We start from the raw sequence: 25,223 nt of genomic DNA, 5'->3' as shown, positions 1-25,223 counted from the left end.
TTCTACATTATTCTCTACACACCACTTTCAATGAAGGCAAAATTCAAATGTTCTCATCCAGCTGATTCCTTCAGCCATATCAGACTAAATACCTCACTTCCTAATGAGCATTCTCATTGCTTGGTGTTCAGATTTTTTAAAAAATTACCATTCCGAATTCTTCTTGCCTAGCGTACATGGCTAGAAATTATCTGTCTACCTCTGGACCTCTCGGATTCTTTGTACTTACTTTAAGTGTATACCAATGCTGCTTTAAATCCATTATTTAAAAGCATGTCTTCTCAGCCCTACTACATTGTAAGCCCTTTAAATTCAGTCACAATATCTTTTCTGTGTATTTCTAGCATAATATCATGTACCTAGTAGATACCCACAAATATTTTTTCAAAATGTGTAAATGACAAGTACTTTCAAAGCAAAAATGAAGTTTATATAAAAAGACTTCCTTGAGAGTAATGATGTCAGTTGCCAATTGCTAGAAAGAACCCAAAAGAAAAACAGAGAACTTGTTCTTCTGAAACACCTGAGAGAATTGGACTACGTATATGAAGAGGATGTACCATGACACACTGGTAGATTGAGAGTGTTAATATTCTCTTCCTAGAGATTGACACACCCTTCGATTTTAACAAGAGTAATTTTTTTTTGTTTTTTTAGGGCTGCACCTGTGGCATATGGAGGTTCCCAGGCTAGGGGTCGAATCAGAGCTATAGCTTCCAGCTTACACCACAGTCACAGCAACGCGGGATCTGAGCCACATCTGTGACCTACACCACGGCTCACAGCAATGCCAGATCCTTAACCCATGGAGCAAGGCCAGGGCTTGAACCTGCATCCTCATGGATGCTAGTCAGATTCATTTCTGCTGAGCCATGACGGGAACTCCTTACCAAGAATACTAATCTAATAAGATTTTCTTATGTTCTGGTGATTACTTTGTTTTCTCTTATGTAAGTGGGTACTGTTCCTTGGTGGTAGCCTACCCAGTGTTCATACCTCTCTTCCTCCTTTCTGTGTACTTCCACCTCAAAGTTCATGGCTTCTGGAGAAAGATGGCACTATTCTCAGCTAATGAGTGGACATGTATTAGTCTAACCCAGTCAGGACAGTCTGATTCTCCTTACTGCAGTGATTAGTTCAGATAACCCGGACTTAAGCCAGTCAGCTCATAGAATTCCTTTGGCCAATCTGGACAGAGACTGTTTAAAAAAGGATTTATGGGATTTCTTGTCATGGTTCAGTGGTAAAGAACCCAGCTAGTATCCATGAGGATGCGGGTTTGATCCCTGGCCTTTCGCAGTGGGTTAAGGATCTGGCGTTGCCATGAACTATGGTGTAGGTTGCAAAAGCGGCTCAGATCCCACGTTGCTGTGGCTGTGGTGTAGGCCACCAAGTGCAGCTCCGATTCAGCCCCTAGCCTGGGAACTTCCATGTGCTGTGGGTGTGGCCCTAAAGAAAGAAAAGGAAAGGAGAGGAAAGGAAATAATGAAAGGATTTATGATCCAATTTAGGTCAGTGAGACATAGAAGAGGCATCTCGAAACTTCTAAGGAAGCTGCTAGAAGAAATGTTCTGTCCCGTTGCAGACTATGCAGTATGTAGGTATGATGCTGAGAATTGCTATAACCAACATTGTTTCTGTGATAGAAATCAGCATTAGGATAAAGCTGATCCTATGGAAAACAGAGTGGGAAGATGTAAGTAAACAAGGTCCTTGGTCACATCCATTGAGTCATTGACTCAGAATACCTTCTACCTCTAGACTCTTCTACTTGACTAACTCTTGGAATAAGGTTTGCTTTTGACTATCTCAAGTGACAGACCATGCCACTAACTAAATTATTCAAGTCAAATCTTGAGTCAATGAAGTCTCTAACCACAAGGGGTAAAATTAAACTATTAGAGGTGGAACCAAAGGGACAGAACACCTGTGCCTCTTCAATGACCTTAGCCTTCCTTCTTTCTTGTTTTCCTCTTTTTCACCATTGTCCTCGAGATACTCCCACTTTCAACATGGGATATTTAATTATTAAAATACGTGTAGTGTTAAGGGAGCATGTTTAGGCAGTGCTCGCTTCACTCAACAGACTAAAAAGGAATTTAGGATTCTCAAATACAGAGGACCTTGGAAGAGAGATATACATGACTAAAAGCCCTACACCAATACATTTTGACAAATGCGGAAGAATAAAGCCTCGAAGCTACAGAACTGTTGAGAAAAACTGAATTGGCCACTGAAATGTTTTGACAAATACCAGAAAATAAAAATATGGAATGAAGGACTAAAGTTTGAGTAAGAGCATGGAATCAAAACATAACATGATTTAGACCTGAGCACATGGATCTCAGAATAGTCGGTCCAACTTTTGTGTTTAATTCTTGGTCTTATCTTGGGACTAAGCTTTCTTTTTCTTTTTTTCTTTTTTTTTTTTCTTTTTGTCTTTTTGCTATTTCTTTGGGCCGCTCCCGCGGCATGTGGAGGTTCCCAGGCTAGGGGTCGAATTGGAGCTGTAGCCCCTGGCCTACGCCAGAGCTACAGCAACGCAGGACCCGAGCCACGTCTGCAACCTACACCACAGCTCACAGCAACGCCAGATCGTTAACCCACTGAGCAAGGGCAGGGACCGAACCCACAACCTCATGGTTCCTAGTCGGTTTCGTTAACCACTGCGCCACGACGGGAACTCCGGGACTAAGCTTTCTTATCTGTAAAATGGGGGTAGTAATACTTGTCTTATGGTATTGTAAAAACTTAATGAGAAGTATTTATTTAAATGTCCTAAGACATAGTAGGCAACAAGAATAGTCTCTTCCTCCTTTTGTCATTACTCTTTCTCGTATCGTCACTAAGCAATGGCTGTTGGCTCTCAACTTCCTGTCCCTTGATTCTGTTTTACTGAGTTACTTTGGTCAACCTGACTCTGGAGGAGTAAGATCTCTCCAGCCTTGGATTTGTGCTAATATCTCTGAGTTGACATATCCCAGGGAGAAATGACAGATAGATGAGATTTATCTAGGATCAGAGTTGAAGAGTAAACTTGATTAAACTAGGTCTTACTTGTAAGCCATATTCACGTGGTGTGAGTAAGGAAAGAAAGAAGCAGCCCTTCCCTCTCAGAAGAGGTCGTGTCAAAGTAGAGTCACTGATGAGGCTACAGAAAGAGACTGAAAGCACATGCAAGAAATCAGGGCAGCCACTGACATTTCAAGGTCAAAATCAAGGACATCCTGGGGCCTTGAAGAAATCACCCTCTTTGATATTCACAGCCAACATGTATATGCAGTATATAAAAAGTCTAAATGAATTTCTGAGGTAGCTTAAATATTATAACCTCTGAGATACCATCTGCAATTATCCCAACCTCAGTGGCTTCTACCTGTGAACTCCTTCCCACTGTGTCCATGCTGCTGTACGACCACTTATCTGCTCAGTTGCATTTCAGTGCTCATTTGTGTGCCCCTCTAAACTGAACTCCTGATAAAAGGAACCACACTAGACTCTTTTTTTTTTTTTTCCTCAAGAGCCTAGCTTAGGATCTACATGAGGAATATACGTCAGAAGATTCCAGTTGGGTAGAGTCTTATTACTGCCTAGATCTATGACCTCCCCCTCCCCCCAATCTTTAGAATAACACTTTTTGAAGTTTCCAAATCTGTCATATGCCTATAGAGAATCTGATATCTGGATCAATTCAGTTTATCAATTCTTAGCAAGTCACATTTGAATGTGACCCTCATGACTTAAAAAAAAAAAAAAATAGTAGCCGTGACATTTATAAAGGGCCTGTTAGGTGTCCAAAGGAACCATTCAAACATTATCCCATTTGATCCTCACAATAAGCATGTGAGGGAGATGTTATTAAGCCTGTTATCAAATGAAGAAACTGGAGTTGGAAGTATTCAGTCACTTGTCCGAGGTAAGTGACGGAGATGAGTCTAGGAGCCAAGTCTTTGATCCAAAGCCCATGCTTTTTCACCGTATGTTTAATTTTTCTAAATAGATGTTCATTTTCATTATGAGGTTTAGCATTCATCAAAGGAAATGTCTGTATATGTAAATTCCCTGCACTGATAAACCAAGTGATTATTTATAGCCTTTTGACATTTGCCAAGTTTTCCGCTCACATTTACATTAGCCTGACACCCCCTAGAGAAGGCTTGGGAGTATTTTGATGGTGTGTCAGAGATTTCTAATGTATACTCAGGCATTTATTCTACAAACCTTTATTGAATGGTTACTATGTGCAAGGCACTGTCCTCAGGTAAAACGTATAAAATTGTTGAGGTGCAGCTAACATAAAACATCTATGGCAATTGTTATTAAAGAATTATTCTGGGGAGTTCCCATTGTGGCGCGGTGGAAACGAATCTGACTAGTATCCATGAGGATGTGAATTCGATCCCTGGTCTCGCCCAGTGAGTCGGAGATCTGGCATTGCTGTGAGCTCTGGTGTAGGTCACAGACGAGGCTTGGATCCTGCATTGCTGTGGCTGTGTCATAGGCCAGCAGCTGTAGTTCTGATTTGACCCCTGGCCTGGGAACCTCCACATGCCGAGGATGTGACCCTAAAAAGCAAAAAAAAAAAAAAAAAAAAAAAAAATATTCTAGGCAGGGGTTCAAAAATGCATACCCACGTGTTGTATGGGGACTTACCTGTGAGAACCGGCATATTCCTGGCAACCCAAACACAGACACTTAGTCTTAGAAAGGAAAGCACAGGAGAAAAAAAACTCAACAAGGAGGGGAAAAGGGTTGAGACCTGGAAACATTTATAATCAAAGAAACCTTGACCTATAGTAGTGAAAGATATGGTATAGAAAATAAGAATTTCAAGTATTAACTCTTCTGTTTGGGAATGTGTGATCTTGGGCACATAAATTAATTTCTTGAAACTCAAATTCTTTCTTTTTCTTTTCTTTCTTCTTTCTGTCTGTCTGTCTTGTCTTTTGTCTTTTTAGGGCTGCACCCTCAGCGGCATATGGAGGTTCCCAGGCTAGGGGTCCAATCGGAGCTGTAACTGCCAGCCTATGCCACAGCCTACAGCAACGTGGGGTCCGAGCCACCTCTGCAGCCACAGCTCACGGCAATGCCGGATCCTTAACCCACTGAGCAAGGCCAGGGATCCAACCCGCGCCCTCATGAATGCTAGCAAGGTTCGTTAATCACTGAGCCGTGATGGGAACTCCAGTTTCCTTCTTTTTTAAAATAAATTTTATTGGAGTATAGTTGACTTAGAAAGTTGTGTTAGTTTCAGATATACAGCAAAGTAAATCATTTATACATATACATCGATCCTTGTCTTTCAGATTCTTTTCCCATTTAGGTTATTACACAGTATCGAGTAGGTTATCCTGTGCTATACAGTAGGTCCTTGTTACCTATCCTTTTTATGTATAGTAGTGTGTCAGTCCCACCCCCAATTTTTCCCTCCTTCCCCACATTTCCCCTTTGCTAACCAGGAATGTAGTTTCAAAATCTTTGAGTCTGTTTTTATGTTTTAAGGTATATTTTGTATAATTTTTGTTGAATTCCACATATTAGTGATCTCATATGATATTTGTCTTTCTCTGTCTAACTTCACTTAGTATGATAATTTCTAGATCCATCCTTGTTGCTGCAAATGGCATTACTTCATTCTTTTTAATGGCTGAGTAATATTCCATTGTACCTATGTACCATATCTTCATTATCCAATCCTCTGTCAATGGACATTTATGTTGTTTCCAGGTTTTAGCTATTGTAAATAGTGCTGCCAAGAACATTGGGGTGCATGTATCTTTTCGAATTACAGTTTTTTCTGGGTATTTGCCCAGGAATGGGATTGCTGGATCATATGGTAATTCTATATTTTGTTTTTAAGGAAACTCCACATTGTTTTCCATAGTGATTGCACCAATTTGCATTCCTACCAACAGTTTAGGAATGTTCCTTTTTCTCCATACCATCTCTGGTATTTATAGTTTATAGATTTTTTGATGGCCATTCTAACTGGTGTGAGGTGATAATACCTCATTGTAGTTTTGATTTGCATTTCCCTAATAATAAGTACTGTTGAGCATCTTTTCATGTTTTGTTTTGTTTTGGCCATCTGGAAGCTCAGTTTCTTTTTTTTTTTTTTTTTTTTTTTTTGTCTTTTTGGCATTTCTTGGGCCGCTCCCACAGCATATGGAGGTTCCCAGGCTAGGGGTCGAATAGGAGCTGTAGCCACCAGCCTATGCCAGAGCCACAGCAACGCGGGATCCAAGCCGCATCTGCAACCTACACCACAGCTCACGGCAACGCCAGATCGTTAACCCACTGAGCAAGGGCAGGGATCGAACCTGCAACCTCATGATTCCTAGTCAGATTTGTTAACCACTGCGCCACGACGGGAACTCCTGGAAGCTCAGTTTCTTGATTGGTAAAATATAGATAATAATTCTCTCAAATGAGATAATAACAGTTTAGTAAAATATAGAGTGGTATACAGGTGCCAACATGGTATCATTATCAATATTTATTATACATTTTCTTTGATGCTCTGAAAATCTTGGAGATAAGCAGAAGCAAATGCAAGGTGAAGCAGAGAGAAGGCGTGGTTTATGATTGACCTGGCGTTGGGGCATAGAGCAATGAAGGGAAGCTTTGTTTATACATATGTATCAACAGATGCAGAATAATAGATGAAAAAATGGAAAGGAGTCTGGATTTTGAATTAGAATAGTCAAAAATGTTTATTCAAAATACAGAGCACAAATAAATAGGAATGGGGGGAGTTACTGTTCTAGGATACACATAGAGCTAGTCCTCATCAAAATTTAAGAGACAACTAAATGAGACGAGATTTGTGATTCTGCAAATGTGGAAGCTTTGGTTGATACGCTCTGCTTCATTATCTGCTTTTTGTTATCAGCCAAAGGAGCATTTCTTGGTATTAAACAAAACCCATTTAATCTGAGTTTATTTAAGGTTAGGTTATCCTGATTCAGTTCCCCTGCTATTCATAGTTCCCTGACTCACCTTTAATAACTTGAAACATCAAAGATTTTCTATCTGAGCCAGCCAGCCAAAAATATAAATAAAACCATGGAAGTTGTTTTATTTTGGTTTACAGATCAAGTTCAAAGTGGTCTTCAACCATATTAAATCAGGCTAGAGTTCAGGTTTACATTTAATAGAATGAGAACTCAGGTCTCTTTCTCCTGTTCACATTAGTTTGGACCCAGAGGATATTTATTAAACAAAGACCAGCAGAACAAACTAATGTTAAGGGAGGAAATTGGTTTTCCTGCAGCCCAACCTATTTTTAAATTAGCAGAAGCAAGTGCTAATATAAAACCCTGTGACCAGTAATCACATTTTCCTTTCGCTTTGTTGGAAAATCACAGCAATCCGTATTAGCATTTCACACTAGTTAAGAGGGTGCAGTGAAATGGTCCAAGGAGACTGTTCAGGGTGAGAGCCGGAGAGGGAGAGGTGATTTGGGCAGTGAGATTTCCTGGGAAAAGCAGCTCAGTAGGCAATTTCATGCGGAGGCTAAAGCCTTTTTTTGGACCGCAATTCAAAAATAAAGCTCAAAGACAATGAACATGGCTCCAGATCGAGGCTGCATTGTAGGTTACTCAGGTGCTGACAAAAAATCAATATTGCCACCACCTATTGATGATTTATTTCAGTAATTACTCTTGAACCCATAACAAAAATGCTGTCAAAACAGAGCAACCTTGTCCTACTAAACACTTGGGCTTTCTTCCTTCAGTAGATTAATTTACATACAATAATCAGAAGGCCACGATTCCCTGATACTGGCCAGTCAGCAGTCTATCGAATGCTTTAGACAACAGGGAAGGAAAATTAACAACTGCTTCCAAACGCCTTTGGCTGGGTGACTCGGGATTAAACCCCTCGGCTAGTCATTTTCCCATTGCTCTGGTTGAGTTAAGGAGTCTCTAGAGGTCAGTTGGGAAATATGAGAGGCTAATGCCTTTTCTCTCCTCTCTCATGGGTGGGTCTTAGCCAGTGTCCATGACAGCTTTCCCCCTGTGCTCCTAGGGAGTATTCTCCCAAGCTGTTGGGAAGTTTTCCAGAAAGGAAATATATTTCTTTATGGGACAGTTGGGAGCAGGGGGGGGAATTTATAGACAACTAATTGTTCCAATGCCCCTTTATGATTTTGCTGAAGGATATCTTTGTCATGGCCACCAGCTGATGCTAGTGCATCATCTCTAGAGTGTACAGAGTAAATCCATTTCTCCTCCTCAGTCAGGGGTTCTTAATCTGGGATCCCTGAAAGTCAATGGGGGAAAAAAATGTATCTTTATTTTCAATAACAGTAGATAGAAATTTCTTTTTTGTTTGTTTGATTGATTTTTTTAGGGCCGTGCCCGCAGCATGTGGAATTTCCCAGGCTAGGGGTTGAATCGGAGCTACGGCTGCCAGCCTACACCATGGCCACAGCAACACAGGATCTGAGCCACATCTTGGACCTACACCACAGCTCACAGCAACGCCAGATCCTTAACCCACTGAGCAAGGCCAGGGATGGAACCTGCATCCTCATGGTTCCTCGTCAGGTTCGTTAACCCCTGAGCCACAAAGGGAACTCCAGAAATTTAGAATTTTTATTTTGATTATAAATGCAGGCACCTAAGCACAGTATTAGCAGTACCTATGGCTTTCAGGCCAATAGAACTCACACACTTTTTCTCAGAATTCTAAAGGCTGTAATCACTCAGAGCCCCACATCCTAAGACTTTGCGTCTTGGCTCTCCCAAAGTTGGGAGTTGAGAAAACAGTGATAGCTACTGTTTACTGTGCCTGTGTCACATGCTGGACACTGTGTTAAGCGCCCCACACCTCTTAATATATTTCTTCCTTGAAGCAACCCATCGAGGATTATTATCCTATTATTTATAATATCCCCAGTTTACACATGGGGAAACTAAGGCCCAGAAGGTCAACACTCACCTAATTATATATAGCTAAATTCATGATGGAGCTGGAACTGGAACCCAAGCTCTTAACCACTCAGCCCTATCTGCCTCTCGAGTTAATATAGACATTGCTGGGTGGTGTCATGACAAAGCATCTCCTGTCCACTGGACTTGCTGAAGGTGCAGTGTTCCAAAAGGAGATCCCACACAGGGTGAAGACACAATGCAGATCCCAGCCAATCTGGTCTGCCATTAGATTGGCTATCACGCTTTAATATGGCTGAACCACATTTTCTAGTTTTCAGTCATTGCATTTCTGTACAGCACACAGAAATCCCCTTGAGTACCCAGGTTTGAAATGTTTTCTCCTGCAAAGTCAGAAATCTTGCCTAGGTCTGAATCCTTTAGATCAGGGATTGGCAAACTTTTTCTGCAAAGGGCTTGACAGGAAACATTTAGGCTCTTGCAGGCCGTAGCATCTCTGATACAGCTGCTCAACTCTGCTGTTGTAGCTCAAAAACTGGCTGTCATTTGCTGACTTTAGGTAAGATAGCTTGGAATTCTCTGTGCTGGTTGCTCTGGATAAATCAAAGACAGACTAGTTAAATTTCCTTGTTCTATCCCATGATTTTTTTTTCCCATAATTTTGGGTTTTTGTAATCTACCCCAAGCAAATGATTCCTTAATCGAAACCTTACCATTTATATCAAAAGAGCATTTCTAAATTTCGAGGAAAAAAATTCACAGGTGCAGTTTATGTGTCAAAATCAGAAAGAGGCAAGGTGTTATCTAATTTTCAAGGCAGGCATTGTTTTCCAAAATGATGTCTTTTATTAACTTGGGACATTTCAGAATATTTGTATATATTCCTAATTTATCAAGGAGGCTCATTTTGTTCACTGATTATGCTGTTTTTCCCTTCTGCTTCTAAAAGAAACGCATGCTTTTTTCCCCCTAAGCATGGCTCATATCCAAGAGCTTTGATTTACTTAGAAATAGCGCTTAAGGCCGTATTTTAGTACCATTAGGATTGTGTTATGTTGGTACTAAAGCACTTAATGGACATTCAGTGTTATGTTTTGTGTCCTGATTTAGCCCTAATGTTGGATATTTGCTGATCTAAGCAGCTTGGTCTAAATTAGTTCAAGGCAAGCCTCAGCGTATGAAACAAAGATTCAAAATTCTGTTACCACAGTGCTGAAAGTATGTGCCCAGTCACCAGTTCATAGAGTTCTATAAAAGGACACTGCTTGTCCCCTAAGGCATTTGTTCAGGCTGGAGCAGGTCTTGGGCTGGTGGGGGGAGGTCAATCTAGACAAAGAGTTAAATGTTTGGTATGCTGCCTAGCATTTGAAGACAATATTTGCATGCAGTTGTATTCAATTTTTAGTTGGGTTCTGGCACACAGTAACAAAGGCATTTGTTTGAAGATGAGAGTGACATGCTTTTGGTAAACAAAGATGTTTTGTGACAAAAATGAGAGGAAGCAAATTCTATGACTTAAGATCAGTCCCATGTACTTGGCTTTTTTATTATGTATGTTTTAATAAGTGTGTTTTAAACTTGACTTTGCACTCCTTTATTTTTATATAAAAACTCAGAATGGCTAACAGGGTCATGAATGCTATTTAAATGATTCGAGAATCTTCGGAAAATGTATGTATACAAATCCAGCAAGCTTTATGGTTTTCTGGCTTTGAAAGGACAATGTGATACAGAATGTACTTATGAGTTAATTAAATGATAACATACCAAGGCAATTTATTATGGACATCAAATAAAGCCTAGTTAAAGAAAAAATAGTTGTATGATAAATTTAGAATGCCTTAGACTTCCTAGAGATGAAAATTAACTGGTTTTTAAATTAACCAGCAGAGGCCTGTATCTAAAATTAAATTTCTATTATTTTTAGTCAAAGAAATATAATGCCATGTGGGAGCTTTTTTTGAAAGGACTCTAATTATAGAGGGTTAATATTTCAATAATGGCATCAAAATACTGCAGTAATATATTCTCAGCAAGTAGACACTATTCTTGTTAAGAAAAATAAAAATATGTCAGTTATTCAGTCCTAAGTTGTGTATTGTATTGGTTTTAATTATTATATAGTTATGTTATAGTCTGAAACTTAAGCTATTTCACTGAATCATCTTGAAAAGATAGTATTATTTAGACAGTAAAACTTCAAGGTGAATGGCATCATGTAATACGCCTCAGAAAATTAGAAAGTATAATATTCGGAATCCCTAGCTCAACTCTTGCCACCTCTTAGTGTTTTCATAACCAAGCTCCAGGTAATTATTTCCCACCTGCTTTTGGCTCAACACTGCTGGGTATTGTTCCAAATATTTCCAGCCACAATCAAGGAATTTACATGAAAAGATAATTTCTAAAATTTTGAGAGAAAAATTCACAGGTGCAGTTTATGTGTCAGATATAATCAGGAAGAGACAAAGTGCTATCAAATTTTGAGGGCATTGTTTTAAAAATGGTTTCTTTTATTTCCCCTAGATATTTCAGAATATTAGGAAATATTCTGAATTGATCAAGGAGGCTGATTTCATTCACCATTTGTACTCTGATATTTTTTTCTCTTGCTTCTAAAAGAAATACAGGCTTTTTTCTCCTAAGGATGGTTCATATACAAGGGTTTTGATTTACTCAGAAGTTACACTCTAGGCATCTTTTGGTACTATAACGATTGTGTTATGTTAGTACTACAGTGCTTAATGGACATTCATACTTAACATTTTCAAATTTTTGAGAATACATTCACCATGTACAAAATACGGGTAGATAATTAGAATCTACACTCTCTTCCAGCCTGCTTTAGACTGGGAGCAGATGGTCAGCCAATAGACCACATTGGTTTAGATATCCCAATAAAATGTTAATGAAAAAGAAAATTCATATTTTTTATCTCCAAAAGTTCACTGAAATTATGTTAGGAAATAAACGGTCACATGTCAATATTTAAGTATTTCTCTGAAGCACGGTGTAGTTTTACTCAAATACATTTTACTTTTCAGGACAAAACCCAACAATTTCTTACATCTGACATATAATTATTGGTCAAAATGTGTTTTTCTAATATTGTACATCTTCTAAAATAGGTCTCTATATTCTTTTATATTTACTAGCACTTGTTTTGCAAAGGCCTAAAAATTATAGAAAAATATAATGCCAGTTTTACTGTTTATAAATATCCTCAACATTACTTTATCTATAAGTATAAAAAATACTTGTTAATATAGTAGACTATTCCTATAGAGAGAGCACCCTGCTATATTTGCAGATACAACATATGTATATGATCTATATACCATATCCATATATATTATATGTTACACTTGAGGTAACATATAGTATATATGGAACTTTAAATTCAGCACAGTAACTAACAGTCTCAATAAATATTAGAATTTTTTAAAATTGTGGCCCATTGATAATATTGGTATCTTTCTATTTAGATCCAAAATATTTGAGACTTGAGAATAATTATGTGATATTTCTTAAATATCTCTATATTTTATTATTAACATGTTTAATTTATTCATAAATTCTGGATAGCCATATCTCCAATAATATGATTTCCTACCTAAATATTAAAGCTGGTGAGTTCCCGTTGTGGCCCAGCAGGTTAAGAACCAGACATAGTGTCCATGAGGATGTGTGGTCCATCCCTGGCCTTGCTCAGTGAGTTAAGGATCCATTGTTACCGCAAGCTGCAGTGTAAGTCGCAGAGTCAGCTCAGATCCAGCATTTCTGTGGCTGTGGTGTAGGCCAGCAGCTGCAGCTCCGATTCAGCCCCTAGCCTGGTAACTTCCATATGCTTCAGATGTGGTCTTTAAAAAAAACAGAAAGAAAGAAAGGAAAAAAAGATTAAAGCTGCTTCATATTCAGTGTTAATTCTCCCAGTGATTTTTATCAGTGTGATACACAACAGAGGAGCAGTACTCTCCGTGGGCAATTTTTAAAATTAAAAATGCTGATAAAAGAAAAAAAAAAAAAAGAACAAAGGGCGGGGGAAAAAATGTAAATGTAATGTATACATATAAGGATAACTTGATCCCCTTGCTCTACAGTGGGAAAATAAAATAAAATAAAATAAAGGAATTCCTGTCGTGGCTCAGGGGCAATGAATCTGACTAGCATCCATGAGGATGCAGGTTCGATCCCTGGCCTTGCTCAGTGGGTTAAGGATCCGGCATTGCCATGCACTGTGGTGTAGGTCGCACACACAGCTCGGATCCCAATAAAGAGACAGGTAAAGATCCACCCTTCCCATCCTGTCATCCATTCATTTGCATTAAATTATAGCCCAACTCTGAAGTAATTTGTTAGAAACATTTAAAAAGAGAAGAGTCATTGCAAAAATTCACATTTCTTTCTCCTAGGCCCTAAAACTGTCCCTCCATCTTTCTTATCTCTTCTATATTAAACGAGGTAGCCCGTGCCTGGTTCACCGGTCTAGAATCAGTAAGGAGGAAAACAGGACCTGTATCCTAAAGTTTAATTCAGAGTTTGTTAGATCATACAGATTCTAATGTCTCCTTCAGTTTCCTTCTAAGGAATGGACAAACTTGAAGCAATGCTCTCTGACAGGTCACAGCCGTTCAAGCCAACCAGATATATCGATGCCCTTGCGTAGCAAAATCCTCTCACAGCCTCTTCCCTCTAAGCCTCAGTAATAGGACTGTCACTTGGTTCCTGCCCTGGGAGCTTTAAGGAAAAACTGCTTCTTCTCAAGGAAGAAAAGGGACAGCTCTGCAAACGACGTAGGCTGATAACATACCCCTTGTCAGCAGTTCTGGCTCCTCTGAAAGTGAAATCGCAGGATATGAACCTGTGAGCTACAGCAAAAGCCTCAGTAAATACCATGTTTGAGGCACCTTTGGGATGATTCTCATACACCACCAGATAAGTAAACCTATTAACCTATATCCCTGATCTGATCAGGTATAGAAAGTAGTTCATACTACATTTTTGCAGGATTATTAAAATCATAGAAATAGCAAAGCTCTAAAACCTATCAGTTTCACCCAAGTAACACTCGTCTTCCCTTTAGGTCAATTACCTTTTGAAGAGCATCAGGAAAAAAATGTATTTTTACTTAGCCATTGACATCTCCTTCCAAAAGCCTCATTTATTAATTTCCTTCAAAAGGAAACTTTGCTATCCATCTCTCTATCTCAATGACTCTTATCTGTGAGTTAACACTGCAGGTGGATGAAATGCTTTATCATGATTAATCAATTCTTCTATGTAATAATACCTATAATAATACCCTTATTGTCAGAAATGAACAAGGCAAATACATATCGAAACTGTTCTACAAAACAGAAATGGACTCATGGATAGAGAACAGACTTATTGCCAAGGAGGGAGAGAGGAGAAAGTGGGATGGACAGGGAGTTTGGGGTTGATTTATGCATACTATTGTATTTAGAATGGGAAAGCCATAAGGTCCTGCTGTAGAGCACAGGGAGTTATGTCTAACCTCTTGGGATTGAACATGATGGAAAATAATATGTGAAAAAGAATGTGTATATATATATATATATATATATATATACACATGTATGCACACACATATATCTGGGTCATTTTTCTGTACAGCAGAAATTGGCACAACGTTGTAAATCAACTATACTTCAATACAAAAATAAAAAATCTAAATGTTCTGAAGATGCATTTCACTATTGTATTTTGTTTATCTATTTTTATTCTATTGAATACTGCTTTAAAGTATTCCCTAAGTACCTACTGTGCACCAGGCATTACTCTGATTTAGCTGGTCTACACCTGGTATTTTCAAAAACTTCTCTGAGTGATTCTAATATATAGTCCCAGCTGAAAATCACTATTTAGAAGGCCTGAGTCTGGGGAAGGCTAAGACTGTTTCAGAGGGTAAGTGATGTTTGAGAGAGATGTAATAAGAGAGAAGTTTCCCAGGGGTGGGGGAATGGAGAAAAATATGAGAATAAATAAGGAGATTTGACAGGCAAGCAGCCTTGATAGGGATAAACCATCTGCTCTTGGGGAGGTAGGAAAGGAAGCGACCAGAGAAGACAAGAAGGGACCACACAGAAAAGAGCCTTCAAAGCCGTATTGAGGAACTGGATTTTGCTCAGTTGGAACCACTGGATCTTAACATATATGGACCACTACATATTAACATTTTAAAGTGGTAAATATGATATAAACTGACCTGTGCTTAAACATAGAGGATGCCTTCATGTGAGAACACTGAAATTGGCAAAACTTTCCCTTATGCAGGTGAGAGAGAATGAGAGACTGTGATTGCCTCAGACTGCCTTCCATTATAACTTGGATCTTCAAAACTCCTTGTACACATTTTTTGTTTTTTTTTAATTGAAGGGTAGTTGATTTACAATATTGTGGTGGTTTCAGATGCACAACAGTGACTTGGTATACCTACATATGTATATATCTATATTCTTTTTTCCTGACTTGATTACATTTTATTATAAGATCTTGAAGATAGTTCCCTATACTATACAGTAAATCCTCATTTTTTATGTATTTTATATATGGTAGTCTGCATCCGTTAATCCCCTACTCCCAATTTATCCCTCCTCACCCTTCCCCTTTGGTAACCATAAGTTTGTTTCTTACATCTGAGTCTGTTTTGTAAATAAATACACTTGTACTATTTTTTAGATTGTACATATAAGTGATATCATATTTGTCTTTCTCTGACCTACTTCACTTAGTATGATAAGCTCTAGGTCCATCTGCAAATGGCATTATTTCATCCTTTTTTATAGTTGAATAACATTCCATTATGTATATATTGGTGTGTGTGTAGATATATATATATATATCACGTCTTCTTTATCCACTCATCTGCTGATGGACACTTAGGTTGCTTCCACATCTTCACTATTGTAAAGAGTGCGACTATGAATATTGGGGTGCACATATCTTTTTAAAGGTAGCTTTTGTCTTTTCTGGATATATGTCTAGGAGTTGGTTTGCTGGATCATATGGCAAGTCTATTTTTAATTTTTTAAGGAATATCCATACTTTTTTCCATAGTAGCTGCACCAATTTGCATTCTTATCAACAGTATAGGAGAGTTTCCTTTTATCCACACCCTCTCCAACATTTATTATTTGTAGCCTTTTTGACAATGGCCATTCTGACTTTTGTGAGGCGATACCTCATTATGGTTTTGAGTTGCATTTCTCTAGTAATTAGCGATGTCGAGCATCTTTTAACATGCCTGTTGACCATCTGTATGCTTCTTTGGAGAAATGTCTATTTAGGTCTTCTTCCCATTGAGTGGTTGTTAGTTTTTTTTTTGTTATTGAGTTGTATGAGCTGTTTATATATTCTGGAAATTAATCCCTTGTCAGTCACATCATTTGCAAATATGTTCTCCAAGTCCACAGGTTGTCTTTTCATTTTGTTTATGGTTTTCTTTGCTGTGCAAAAGCTTATAAGATTGATTATCTCTAGAATACAAGGCTGGTTTAACATTCAGCAATTAATCAGTATAATTCACCACATTAGCAAGCTAAAGCAGAAAATCCATAAGATCATTTCAAAGAGATGCAAAAAAAGCATTTGATGAAATAAAATATCAATTCCTGATTTTAAAAAGTCTGAGAGAACTAGAAATAAAAGTAAACATCTTCAACTTGGTCCAAGGTATTTACAGGATACCTACAACTAATCCTGTATCTAATGGTAAAAAACTAAAGGCTTTCCCCCTAAGATCAGTGACCAGACAAGGATGTCTGCTTTTACTACTTCTATTCAACATTTTACAAAAAGTTCTAGCCAGTGCAATAAAACCAGCAATCAATCAGTCAAAAAAATAGCATCCAGATTGTAAAGGAAGAAGAAAAACTGTTTGTATCCACAAACAGCATAATTATCTATATAGAAAATTTGATGGAATCTACAAATATTAAATTAGGTTAGTAAGGTTGCAGGATTCAAGACCAATATAAATCACTGCATTGTATCTCTATTCTAGCAGAGACAATTGAGACTTGAAATTGTAAAACAATACCATGTAAAATTACATAAAACTATGAAATACTTAGTGATAAATCTAAAAAAGGGGGCAGGAACTGTATACTAAAAACTACAAGACATTGCTAAAGAAATTAAAGGCCTAAGCAAATGAAGAAATATATGGTTCCCATGGGTCAGAAGTTTCAATATTGTTAAAAATGTCATTTCTCCCCAAATTTATCTAGAGATAAAATGCATACAATCAATTTTCAAAACAGTCTAGCAGTTTCTTTAACAAGTTAAAACTACATTCACCATATGATCCAACCGTTCCACTGAGAGGTATTTCCCAAGAGAAATTGAAACCATATGTCCATGTAAGAACTATACATCAATGTTCGTTGAAATTTTATTTGTAATAACAATAACCTGGAAAGAACCCATGTATCCATCAATAGATGAGTGGATAAGCAAACTGTGGTACATAAAATGAAATACTACTCAATAATGAAAAGGAATCAACTGTTATCTGCAATAATATAGATGAATGTCAAAGTAATTATGGTGTGTGCAAGAAGGCTATATGACAGAGTCCATACTTCACATTTTCATTTATATAAAATTCAATAAAATGCAAACTCATCTTCAGTGAAATTATCCAAATCCATAGTTGCCTGGGGATGGGTGTGGTGCAGTGGAGGCAAATGGAAAGAGGCAGAGGGAAAATTACAAAGGAACATGGTGAAAACATTTGGGTGATGCGTGTTTGTTCCTTATTTTGATTGGGCTGATGCTTTTATGGATATATATGTAGCATATGCATAATATATAGAGATGTAGATATAAGCATATATATGCTTTAAGTATATGCAGTTGAAAGTGCCATTATGAGGAAATAAGGTCCAAAAGTTACAAAGTAGTCAGTAAGTAGAGTATAACTTCAGAATTTAAATGTAAATTTTCTCTTTCATGAGATGCAAGATAGGACAGGATATTTCAAGTAGAAGGGTAACTTTATGCTTGATAATACTCACTCAAAAATGCTTCTTGGAATAGTCTAGAAGACCACCACCAGAATCGTCTGTGTTATCATCCAGTCTTTTGCTCTGTATGGTTATTCAACTACATAATGCAAACATATTTTATATTATCAACCTAAACTTCTAAAGCTTAATAGGTAAAAACTGCCCCCCACTTGCTCTCTTTAATGCCTAGATAGACCAAGAATCTGGTCGTGATGCTTTTCATCAGCATTTTCCATTCCTACCCATCATATTGGTCAATGAGTTAGTTTTTTGTTTTTTGTTTTTAAAGACTCAGTGTCTGCATATTGTTAAATTTTGAGATTTCTGGAATTCTGTAAGGATTTTTTCAGTAGCAAAAATAATCTACAATAATGCATCCTGTGGTAATGTGAAGTAATTGTTGATGATTGCTTCTCTTCCCCTCTCGGTCCTGTCTTTGAACTGCAAGGTAGAGAGAGGTAACACAAAAGGAGCTAAACAAGTCTGTACCATCTAATCAGTAGATTCCTGCCCTGGATGTCCATAGGGCCCAGAATCGTTGCCATTGATATTTAAGGCAGAGTAGAAAACTACGACCAGATAATAGCAACCACTATAGGCACAGTTGGACTATGAGGCCAGGCCCCAGAATTCCCAGCCACCAGCTGCTTAGGGTCATCTCAGTCACTTTGTTTTTCTCATAGTAAGTCCACTGCACACTTTACGCATTAAATTTCATGGGCCCCATTTCTGCCATTATAGGTAGAGTGTTATCATGTATGTGTGCATGTAAATGAGCCTAAAGCCTCATTTTAAATTACATTAGCATTTGGAAAAAATGTTTGGCATTTGAAACATAGTTATTATGAATCAACACTATAGGGGGAGCTCCTTATACATTGCTTATATTTTAATAGTTATCAAAATGCAAAGGAACAAATGGCTAATTCATTAGCATAAAATATATGGAAATATTTTTCTTCAGTGGTTCACAACCAGAACTTTATGAACGCCACTATCCTTCCATGCCAGACATGCCCAAAACCTGACACCTGCAATACAGCCTTTGAGGTCTAGAGATCTCTGGGCTCATCTGAATCCCTTCTCTAGATTTTGCCCCTTAACTAGTTAGAAGTGGGCTCATTCCCTGTCAGAATATCATATATGCCTTAGGGTGAACCCTTCATGAAGAGTGCTCTCAGAGGGCTTTTTGTGCCTGCTGGCTAATAACAAAATGGTACTCCGAGCAGAATTTGGAGGTAGGCTTACTTGGGTTGTAACATACAAGTTGTGATCGGGCTATGGTGGAGGGGAGTTTCTGTCATGGCTCAGCAGAAATGAATATGACTAGCATTCATGAGGACACAGGTTTGATCCCTGGCCTCGCTCAGTGGGTTAAGGATCCAGCGTTGCCATGAGCTGTGGTGTAGGTTGCAGACGTGGCTTGGATCCTGCATTGCTGCGGCTGTGGCATAAGCTGGCAGCTACAACTCCTATTTGACCTCTAGCCTGGGAACCTCCATATGCCTCAGGTGTGGCCCTAAAAAGTCAAAAGACTTAGAAAAAAAAGGGGAGGGGGACATGTTAGTCCTCTACCTGCCTCTGATTGTGGTAGTTTATCAATATTTCTTAAATGAGTGGACCTGATCAGTGTTGCCTGGCCAAATTGTCATTGGTCACTTATCAACTAGATGAGAATCTGCAACTCAATCCCTTAGGTGTTAGTATAACTCTTGACCTTTCTTCAAACATTTATTTCTACTGCTATGCATCTTAGGTTGCTTTGTTTGAAGCTTATAGTAAGACTTGTTTAATTGGTGCTTTATTAGTCTGTCGTCTTTGAGCAATTTATTGTGTTAGTTTGGGGTGCTAGAGATGCCTCATCCACCTCTGGCTGATTTATATAGTTTTAGATATTGTATACTGGTAAAGGCTTCAAAAGTAATTAAACCTACTGGCTTTGACAGTTGGAGATAATCAATTCTTAAAAGTGATAAAATGCCCATAGTGTACAGTTGATGACAGATGCTTTGATTGGGTAGCCTAGAGAAGCAATCACCCATCAGCAGAGGTCTACTCACTAAACTCCCTCATCAGGCCTTGGAAATATGTAACCATATATTTTTGAGGGATGACTTTTGTATTTGTGGGAATTGTCCAGGGTCATGACCATGAAGATGGGCATTCCTTCACGTTCCCAGGTCCCCAGGGGGTACCTCCCTGTGCTCCAATCTGCTGCCCACGCTGAGTCATAGACATGGGGGAACCACAGATGCAAGGACCTCATCACACATGGTGCTCCCTTAGCCCAGAACACTGTCCAGCTACCCTTTACTGTTTCTCCAGGCTGGCTGTTTCTGCCGGCTCTCTAAATGGTAATTTGTACATTGACATCATTCACCACATGTCCTTATGACTCTTGTCATGGTAAAGGCTAAATTTCCTGGCTTGCTTGCTTTCCACCTTCTTTTGAAGCATTTGATCATGCCTATGATGAGAAAACAACCTAAAGAAGAGAGGACTCCCCCCCCGCCACACACACACATTTAAAAAAAAATTACATCAGGTTCCTTAATGTGAGATGATAAGTGAAAAAATCTCTTGCACAGCTCTGTTAAATACTAATGTCTGAGGATTTGGAGAAGCCTACTATATGGAAAAATGAGATGATGAAACTTTGTGGCTTTCCCTCATATGCTGACGCAGGCTTAGGCAACATGGCCAAAATATAAAAGTTATTTCATTTGAGATAAACTTCATAAATATTCATTTACTTTTGAGTTTCCCTAATAGGTATCCAGTGAGGGAACCAAAGTTGGTAATTGATCCATAGCACAACACACTTAAAAGCATTTTCTTCATTAGGGCTGCATCTAAATCACATGAGCATGTATTCTCATGGTTTATTAGTTTTTGTTCTCATTTGTTTGCTTGTTTGTTTCTCTTAGTCCCACCATCAAAATGCTCTCTGGCATTCTTTGGCAATTGAAACTATCTCTGGCATTCTCTTTTTAAAGTTTGAGGTAATTATATAAGCATAGGTCAGAAAATAACTTGAGTCTGTCCATAATAAATACTATGGATATTATTTATATCCACCACTAAATAAGAAAGTAAGTTTCCTATAGTTAACTATCATATTTATTATTTATTTATTTATTTTTAATTTTTTTTGTCTTTTTTAGGGCTGCACCTGTGGCATATGGAGGTTCCCAGGCTAAGGGTTGAGTCAGAGCTACAGCTGCTGGCCTACACCACAGCCACAGCAACACAGGATCTGAGCCACATCTGTGACCTACACCACAGCTCATGGCAACGCCAGATCCTTAACCCACTGAGCAAGGCCAGGGATTGAACCCACAACCTCATGGTTCCTAGTTGGATTCGTTAACCACTGAGCCACGATGGGAACTCCTATTTATTTTTTAAAAAGCTTAAACTTGGTTTTGGTTTTACAGGGATGCCATTACAAGTATCACAAACTGGATGCCTTAAAACCACAGAAATGCATTGCTTCATACTTCATAGTTCTGGAGGCTAAAAGCTTGAAATCAAGGTGTCAGCAGGGCCATGTTCTTCCTGAAGCTTTTAGGGGAGGATTCTTCCTTGTGTTCTCTTAGTTTCTGGTTGTTACCAGAATTCCTTGACATTCCTTGGCTTGGATAGTTAGATAGACAGATAGACAGATAGACAGACAGACAGACAGATAGATAGATGGAGAATGCATATGAAATTTTTTAGATATTAAATATAAAAATAAAGCCATCTAAATAGGGACTCAGAGAGCTCTCTTTATTCCTCTCTAAGCTTTCTCACTGGTATCCCCATAAAAACATTTGTGCACACATGATGGCTAATTTCTGCCCCCATTCTCACGTAGCCTGCTCCCTGTGTGTTCTGTTTGTCTTCCCCTTTTTAAAAATAAGGATACTAGTGGTATTAGACTAGAGCCACCCTAATCTAGTATGACCTCATCTTAACCTGATTACATCTGCAAAGACCTTATTTTACCCTGGGTCACATTTATAGGTGGAGGGTTTTAATATATCTTTGGTGAACACAGTTCAACCCATAGCAACTGATATCTTAATTCAGGAGCTATTCAATACAAGACTATAGCAAGTTTTTCAACAAGTCAAGTATGTTAAGACAACCATTCATCAATATTTATAAAGCTTATCCTTTACTTTAAAATCCATAGGATATGAATAAAATCCACACATCTTTGGAGAGTAAAGGCCTTCTGGCTTCCAGTCATAGATTTAGGACCCATAATTCCTCAGGCTGGTCGTAGCCCTACACAAGCTTAGGACCAACTGGGAAAGAAGTTGGCTGTTTAAATATTAGGAGCTGAGAGTAGTGTCTACCTTGAATAGGAACACAAACAATAAGAGGACTGCAAAATTTCTTTCTTCAACAAAACTTTCTCTGTGATTTGTTAGCTTGTTTTGTCAAAACCTAAAGTAGTCTTTTTGATAAGATAGTGTCCATGTGAATGTGTAATTTTAAAATAGAAAATAAATTATTTGAATGAATATTTTTTCTTTCTCAATATGCAATTAAGAGACAATGGTAATGGATGGGTAACAGTTGAACTATTGAAAACATCTGTTATGATTCTATAAAAGTTCAAATTTCTCTTTCCACGGTGGGGTCAACACTTACAAGAGTAGAGGAGAAATTGGGTCACTGACCTTTCCAGCTGACCAAATTCATCTCATCTCTAGTCTTTCTGTCATTTCAGCTCCAGTGGTATGCGGTAGGTTGGTAGGTGGTAGACACAGGAAAGTTCCTTCTCCATTTCTGCTGACTGGGATTATTTCCAAAAGTGGCCTGGCTAGTCAGAACCTCAGCTTTTCCAGATGTCACGCACTAGGATATCAGCCCACCCCATAGGCTAGGTTTCCATCCAGAAAAGGCAAACCCACATGGATCAGGTCTCTCTCTGCCTTTTTTTTTTTTTTTTTTTGTCTTTTTAGGGCCATACTCATGGCATGTGGAAGTTCCCAGGTTAGGCATTGAATCAGAGCTGTAGCTGCTAGCCTACACCACAGCCATAGCAACACAGGATCCGAGCTGCCTCTGTGACCTATACCACAGCTCATGGCAACGCTGGATCCTTAACCCACTGAGGGAGGCCAGGAATTGTATCCACATCCTCATGGATACTAGTCGGATTCATTCCACTGTGCCACCACGGGAACTCCCAGGTCTTATTTTGAACCTGATGCCAGGGCTTGTGAGTACTTTTTGTGTTGCCAGACTTCTTAAAAATGATCAATAGAGAATGTGTATTTCTGTAGGACCGAGCAGAATTTCTGCAGAGGTTATCAGAGTTTGCATTTCCAGCCTGGCCTCCCTCCCTCAGGTCCACTTCCATACTCAGACCCACTCTTGAAGCCCAAGGGGAAATGTGCCAAAATAAATCCCGGGAAGTGTAATCCCTGAAGGGCTGCCCCTTGTGTGAACTTGGGGCAGATATTCCTCTCTGGCTCTGTGACAGCAGCTGTTATTCAGTGACACTGAGCTGAGAGCAGCCCAACTGAGTATATAGCCTTGCACATAAATAGATACATTTCCACGCTTTGTGATGGAGATGACAGATCAGAAAGGGAGAGGTCCAGTTTTGGGCCAGAAAGCATCCTTGCTAAGAAGTCTCTGAGGATGTCCTCCCTCCTGACTTTTTACTTTCCTTTATATATAAAAAAAAAAAAAAAAAAAAAAAAAAAAGGTGCAGAAAAGTCCATTCAAAGCCACCATGCATGACTAACAAATTGGATAAGACATGGAATTTTTGGTTTGTTGTTTAATTGAGCTTTCTTTAAAGAAAAAATTATTTTTTTTACATGTCCTAATACTCTGAAGAATCAGATTGACTGTTAGAAAAAAGTCTTGTTTCCCCTGCTCCCTTGAAAACATGTTTCTCACGCTTGTCAGATGTGCGATGAAAACTTAACTCATCAGGCCACTTTACTTCCGAGTCTTTAGGCTGCAGTATTGCCTGGGAACCCTGCCTATTCTTTGACAACTTCTAGATGCCTGGAATTGATCCGTTCTCTCGAGTGAGACTGGTTCTCTTTCTTAGATCTGATTTCTTCAGATTTCAAAAACTGTGTGCGTTCTCCCAAGCTGAAAGGACCCATCATAGTAGGAAGGAATCCATCCACCCCTTTTCTAATCCCTGGGATGAATTCTAGCATCTTCCAGAAGTTTCACTGGCATCCTGGGACCTGGGATGGATTTTTGAAAAGTTCAATTTGAGGGAAGAGCATTTGCTCCTTATTCAGAATTTATTTGCTGGTATCAAACAATGTAAAAAAAAAATCGCCCTTCCATGAATGCATTTTTATGTTACCGAAGAGAGCTCACATATGAAAGTATACTAATATTAAATAGAATTTTATGGTAACCCAAATTCATAACTCTCTTTTATTGATACTTCAAGAAAGAGCCTTTTTGAGATCTCAAATGTGAGATTGCATTTGGTGAAATTGTCTGATTTTGTATCTTTACATAAGATGGTGTATATTCTCTAGAATGAAGCTTCTTGCAAGAGGGTGGTGTCAGTTTTCTGTCCAATTTAAAGTCGTATTAGTGCTAAAGAAGTTGTTCATTCTGTTGAATGTGTTTTGCCTATTGGTCTTAGCTTAGAAGATGATTTCTGAAAGAGCAAGAAATATAGACTTAAGATGCAGAAAAGAGAGGTCACTGCAGGATCCAGTATGTGTTTAAATGATTTCTCTTTACAGAATAATCTTATTGTCAAGGACTTAAAAGAAGAAATCATCCATTTAATAGGGTCATTGTCACAGGTAAAAGGTCATTCTTTCAGAAGTAATATTTCTTGAAATACTAGGTGGTAAATTCAGAGACTAAGCATCTTCTACATTTTAGTACATTCTTCAAGCTCATGTTGGGACTTGAAAGCCTAAGTTGACCTAGGTCCTTAGAAGTATCATTTCTAAGTGGATTGATTGACTTGGGCAAAGGAGGGACTGGTGGGGAGGGCGGGGCAGTCTTTGCTGTATTATGACTGTTCTTTGATTTGAAGGACGGATAACTCTTCATCAACTAAAACTCGCTACAGAAGTCGAGAAACACCTGAATATCCATTTTTAAAGACCATTATACAGCCATGGGTTATGATGTAAAGTGAAAAGATTTTGCTAGCCACTGTAGAAGCCACTGAAGGGAAAACTTAAGTAGAAGGTTGTTTATTGGGCAGTTGTAAAATGGAATTAAAGATTAAGCGAGGCAATATCTTTCCCTCACCTTTTTCCTCCTTTTGTCTTCTTTTCATGGCATTTTTTTTTTTCAC

General features: G+C 38.5%; 1 protein-coding gene across 1 annotated transcript in view; it reads left to right on the top strand.

The window, feature by feature from the left end:
* Nucleotides 1-25,223, top strand: part of SAMD5 (sterile alpha motif domain containing 5) — a 413,083-nt gene that overhangs the window by 303,781 nt on the left and 84,079 nt on the right. The window lies entirely within an intron of this gene.

This window comes from Sus scrofa, chromosome 1 (assembly GCF_054392235.1).
Source record: "Sus scrofa isolate SSC_HxYL_T2T_F1_AM1 chromosome 1, Sscrofa_HxYL_maternal_Yorkshire_Landrace_v2.0, whole genome shotgun sequence".
Lineage (NCBI taxonomy): Eukaryota > Metazoa > Chordata > Mammalia > Artiodactyla > Suidae > Sus > Sus scrofa.
The sequence above is the reverse complement of the archived record's forward strand: the minus strand, read 5'-3'. Positions and strand labels throughout refer to the sequence as shown.